The following is a 6259-nucleotide window of genomic DNA, read 5'->3' on the forward strand; positions in this document are numbered from 1 at the left end:
AGAAACTGACTCCATATGCCTTTTCAGTCCCCTTGTCATTTGCTGGCTCTTCCCTCTTTGGACAATTGTTTGGAATAAAGATTAACTCACTGCAGTCAGTGTAGTGTATTTGTCCATCCTTCACTCCAGATTTTCTGTGAGTTGCCTGCAAGGCTCAGGAAATGATATTTTTTTGTGAGTTTGATTTGATGGAGCTTCCTTCCCATGGTCCCTGGCTGTGTTACTTTTAGGGTGACTTGGGGAAGTGTCACCTCTCTCTGAAATAATCAGAGAAGCACCAGCAAGAGATGAAGAGCTGGGCAGAGGTGTTTGTGGTGGTCCTGCTGCTGACTCAAGCGTCTTGCTCATATGCTTGGAACTAATCTTATGATCAGAGCCGAGTGGAGAAGAAATTTTTCTCTAAATTGGGAGATGGTATTTTGGGCAAAAAAGGGAAGAAGGAGAGAGGCATTAACCCTTCTCTGGCATGTGGTTCACTTTGTAAAATGAACTTGGGTATTTTGGGACAGTAACAGATAGAATGAACAGAGCCCTTGGCCTGCAGTAGTATAAACCTTAAATCTGGATTCACATATTTTGGCAGCATCCAACAAGAGGGGAAGGTGACTCCATCTTTCTGGACTTCATAGCTATGGCATAAACTTACTGGGACAGAAAGGAATGGTAAGAGTTCCCTATGTCCATCCTGTGGTTTTACTGCCATAAATCCAGTCTCTCCATCTCTTTTCCTGGCAAATATCCAAATTATGCAACGATCTTCAAGGATGGAACTTTATAACCTCCTCTGGCACCTCTTGCAGTGCTCGACTTCCCTTTAGCTTAGGGACAGTTTGCTGTTGCCTCCCATCAGAAACTCTTTAGGTGCAGTTTAACCTCATTACTCCTTGCCCTGTTCGTGCAGAGAACAGGTTGTTCCTTTCCCTTTTACCATAGAATTTATATGTTCTGAAGACTGTCATCATGTGTACCTTCAGTTTTCTTCTCCCTCTGTTTTTTTTTTTTTGCTAGCCAAACTCTTTCCCTGTTCCATTTTCAGTCATCACTATATTTTTCTAGTTCTCCTCCTGTGCCCCTGCAAGACTGCAGTCCCTGACCTTTCAAGTCCTATATAACTGTTTGAGACAAGTCTGGGGAAAGAAGGTAAATAGGAATAGCAGCATTTCCTCAATCCTTTGTTTTTTTCCCCCCTCCTAAACAACCATACTGAATGAACAAAATTAATGGCAGGTGAAATTTGCAGCCCCTAGGAAAGGAGCACAAACTGCAGGGGAAGATGGATGGATGGTGAAATGGTGACACTAGCTCAAAAGAGGAGCACAGCTGGTTGGTAAACTGATGTCTGCAGCTCCATTTACAAAGGGGGAAAAAAACAAAACCAAGCAGACCTCAAATTTTAGGACACTTAAGGAAAGGGAATGCTGAATGATGAGCAGTAAAACGTTATTGTAGATGACACTGATGGAAAATTATTGTGTGTTGCAGCAGCTCAGCTACGGAGCTTCACAGCTTGTACAGAGATTGCTGCCAAGGCTGGGTAAGCTGAGGCACAAAGAAGTTAGAAGGCACGAAGGTAACTGAATTTTGAACAAGGCAGAACTGGAAGTCCCCTCCCAGTCTTGACACTGCTTCTTCCTGGCCAGTCTTTGAAAACAATTACTGCTTCAGTCCAGCGGTATGTGGTACTGTATTTTCTTTTTATCCTGTTAACACATTTTGCAGAAGGGTCAATAACACTGTGCACAATTAAGCTAAATTCAGCCTGCAAGATCAGGTAAGTTGCAGTCTTCTCCTTTAATGTATCATTGCTAAAAATCTGGTTTAAGTGTTTTGGTCAGAACTAGTGAAGCTTTTAAATTTTTTAGTGTGTTTTGTGTGGAAAATCCCCCTGTTAAATAATTAGCAAGTGCTCTAAGCATTGCTGCATATTTTATATCTCATCTGCTTGGAAGAGATGGACAGTTCTGTTGCTACAGATTAACCACAGTTTATTTTGTGATGCTCTGACTACTGGAAGAAAGAACTTTGTAGTTTATTTCTTTTACATCTGATTAATCAAGGAACAGGGCTGGAGAGAAGAAGGGTTTAACCACAACTTTTCTTCTGCTCCCAGTCTCAGCAGACATTTGAGTTTTCAAAGGAAAAAAAAATCTGCACAAGCCAAAAATATAAAAACCAGACAGTGAGTGATTCAACAGTACAAAGGATTGTGGTGCTGGATCTTATTTTCTTGGCCAGCACTGCCTATGATAGTTTGTTTGTTTTACCTCTGACACAGCCTTGTTCCACATTTCAGGGTAGAATTTTCTCAGGCAGAAAAAAAAAAAAGAAAAAAGTAAAAAATAGAAAAAATGTTTCTGCAGCTGTTGTTGCATGAATTAGTTTTGGGTACCAATGGACACTAATTGTGTTTACAGTGAAGCATTTGGCACAAAAAGCTGGTTAGATGTAACCTTTTCCTTGCAGACATGGAGTTATTAATGATTCTTTTTTAATGGAATGAAGCTTACTTTGGCCACAACAACCCCAAGCAATGCTACAGGCTGGGGAAAGAGTGGCTGAAAGCTGCCAGGCAGAGAGGGACCTGGAGGTACTGGTAGAGAGTAGCTGAACATGAGCCAGCAGTGTGCCCAGGTGGGCAGGAGAGCCAATGGCATCCTGGCCTGGATCAGAAACAGTGTGGCCAGCAGGACAAGGGAGGTTAATCTGCCCCTGGACTCAGCACTACTCAGGCCACACCTTGAGTGCTGTGTTCAGTTCTGCGCTCCTTCAAGAGAGATGTTGAGGTACTGGAAGGTGTCCAGAGAAGGGCAGCAAGGCTGGGGAGGGGCCTGGAGCACAGCCCTGTGAGGAGAGACTGAAGGAGCGGGGCAGGGCAGCCTGCAGCAGAGGAGGCTCAGGGTAACCTCACTGCTCTCTACAACTCCCTGAAGGGAGGCTGTAGCCAGGTGGGGTTGGTCTCTTCTGCCAGGCAACCAACCATAGAAGTAGATTGCATTGGAGAAGGAGTCCCAAGTTGTGCCAGGGGAAATCTAGGCTGGATATTGGGAGGAAGTTCTTGCCAGAGAGAGTGATTTGCACTGGAATGGGCTGCCCAGGGAGGTGGTGGAGTTGCCATCCCTGGAGCTGTTCAAGAAAAGCTTGAATGGGCCACTTAGTGCCATGGTCTAGTTGACTGGATAGGGCTGAGTGCTAGGTTGGACTGGATGATCTTGGAGGTGTCTTCCAACCTGTTTGATTCTGTGATTCTAAAGGAAATTAATACCACCTTTTAATTTATTTTGTTGGTCAGGGCTTTGTTACTAAAACTTTTTGAGGAGTAGGCTGTGTCAGAAGCATGTGCCTGACTCAACTGTGGGCAGTTCTGAATGTCTTGGTGCTGTTAGCAGGCTATTCCAGCAGGCCTTGGAAACCCACACAGAATGATCACTGTCACTTTTGTTTCCCTGGAGAGTTGTTTTTTGTCCTATATTTGAGACAAACTTTGGATTCTGAAATGATTTTATATTCCTTGCAGTCCAGTTGGCAGCACCATTCCTGAAGGAATGAAATGTTCAATCTTCATGTGTGTTGGACCTAATAGCCCTCCTGGCAGTCAGCAGGAGGCCTTAGTATGCCAGAAAATGCAGATGTGGGCTCCTCAGCCTGAAGAAGTTGGCCTGGATTAGAGGGTACAGATAAATGTTGATTAACCAAATGTGCTTACACCACACAAAAGTTCTCTTAGAGTGTAAGCTGAGTTCTGAGTTTTCTCTTGTGGTGTAGCACCAGAAGCTCAGAGCTCTAAGTACTCCTGTCCTTAATTTCACAGGCATTGCTCAGGTAGCAGTTCTAGTTTGTTTTCAAAGCTGTTGTACAGAAGGCCATTACCTGTGCACACTATCTCTGTCTGTGTGCATTTGGGCTCAGCTGTACATTTTGCCCCACATCAGCTCTTTCTGCAGTGTTGCCTGGCTAGCACTTGCAATAAACATCTTGTGCAGCTCACAGAAAAGTTCCTTGCAGCTTGCTAGAGACAAATGTAGGGCGCTGGTCATTCCCTGGGGTAATAAAGGTGGTTGCAGCTATACTCAGTGGGCTGTTAAGGGGCAGAACCCTAGTCAAGCCAACAAGGATTGCAGGGAAAAGTCCAAGGAATTGAATGAAGCTAATTCTCCATACTGGCAATCAGATGGGGAAATGCTTATTTCCTTGCATCCCCACTGGGGCTTGCAAAAGCTCTTCCATGTCCAGAACATTGCTGAGCCTGATGCCAATGAAAATAACACACAGAAACCTTTTGAACATTTATGCTGCCCATTTGCAGTCTGAGTATGGTGAACTCCTGTGTGCAAAGTGCAAGGAGCAGAAGAGAACAGACCAATCTGTCTATGAAGACTTGAAGGACTATTTGGCCATCACTGAGATTTATTATTATTATTTTAAATAATTAATATAAAATATGTTGACCACATTTAAATATGTTTTATAGTTTACATTAATGTTTAAAAATATTATGTATATTTTTTAAAACATCACTGATGAGTCTATCTAAAATGGTATTTGTGGTGGTTTGGCTAGCACAGTATTGAATTGTAGCTTCTGTGCTATGATATGGCTTAGATCTTGATATTTTGTTTCTATGATATGGTTTAGATCTTGATATTTTGTTTCTTAATAGCTCAGGCCCACATATCCAAGGCAAGGGACACCAAAGAAGCCTTCTAAAAGGACACCATAAGAAGGCAAATAGTCTTCTGACCAGCACAAACAGGAATTTTGTGTAGTATTTCCTAGGTACAATTTTACTCTATTTTTTTCATTTAACTTACCTAGACATATATAACAAAGTCTGAGTTTAAAGTATAAGCCTGTGTGGGCAATTACTCCTAGATCTGGGGTGAAGTACAGTGTGATGTGATGTCATGTCAGGAGGCAATGCTAATCTCTGCATAATTTTCCATAAAGGGCAGGGAACTGGGGAGGAATGTCCTTATAAAACCCATATAATAAGGGGGAAGCTCACCAGCTAAATCTCCCAGTAGGTGGAATTTTTTTTGTTTTTAGAAGTTAGCTCTCACATTTCAATGTCTTCCCTCTCCCCACGATCCTGAGGAACAGCCTATTCAATAACCAGCATAAAATTTCAGGCTGGAGATGAATGTTACAGTAAATACCAGCATGACATTTAATATAAATTCTTGCCTAAAATATCTGTGGTGAAGCCTAGATCCTACTGGTGTGGATATGTTTGCATTGGTACTAAAGTATGAGCTAGGTGGGGTTTAAGCATCGTGGCCCAAAAAAGCAAATCCATGTACACCGCTCATCACCTCTTCATCATCTGAGCAGATGCAGACTCCTACCATCTTTGTGACACTGTTTTAATCCTCTATCTAATGGCTTCATGAAGGCAGTTCCATCTTTAGGCTCCATGGAGCCTACTGAAGCCAGCATAGAGCTGGTTCCAGTCAAGAATGCAAACTAGCAGAGGTGGGGATTGTCCACCTCTTGCCTAGTGGTCATCCATTAACAGAATTGCTGAGGAAGTCAGAGTTTCAGTGCCCTCAGACAATAACTCCCACTTACTAGATGAGAGATCTCACCTTCATGGCATAAGTGGAATTGTGACACAGCCTCTTTCATGGTGCTCAGAGCTTATTTTTATATTCTCTGCCATGCTTGCAGGGGACTGTTTGCCTTTCTATGACCACTTTTAATGCTAGATTCCTCTGGTTTCTGTGGAATTCCTGGTTTGGAGTAAGGAAAGTGATAATTTTAACACAAGAACAGATTATGTCTGACTCCTGAGTAGATTGGAAAATGTTTCTGTTGCTTTTCCCTTGGGTCTTTAATTGCTGACATCAAAAATGTGCATCTTTGCTCTGGTACACATACTCCATACCTCAACTTTGCATCCTCTGAATAGTTATTCTCTTAAGAGCTGTAAGTCATGCAGTGCTTTTCAGTTTTCTACAGTTCAGCATGCAGAAGTGCATGTCAAATGTATGGGCTGAAATGGAACCATCAGCCATTCAGGAGGCAACATCTGCAAGAGGGAGCACTCACAGCATCTTGTCCTGAGCAGTACAGAACACCAAGCAGCCACTGGGTTAACTTGTCCTAACAGAGAGCAAAAGCCCCTGGAGTAAATCCAGCATTACTTATCTGTTTAAGAGCTGTGTCCATGTGTTTGATTGGTGTCTTGGCTTGGGTTTGTTTTTCCAAGGGAATCATAACTCATTTGCACACACGCAAAAAAATCCCTAGCCCACAATGAATC

This window comes from Pogoniulus pusillus, chromosome 33, assembly GCF_015220805.1.
Source record: "Pogoniulus pusillus isolate bPogPus1 chromosome 33, bPogPus1.pri, whole genome shotgun sequence".
Classification (NCBI taxonomy): Eukaryota; Metazoa; Chordata; class Aves; order Piciformes; family Lybiidae; genus Pogoniulus; species Pogoniulus pusillus.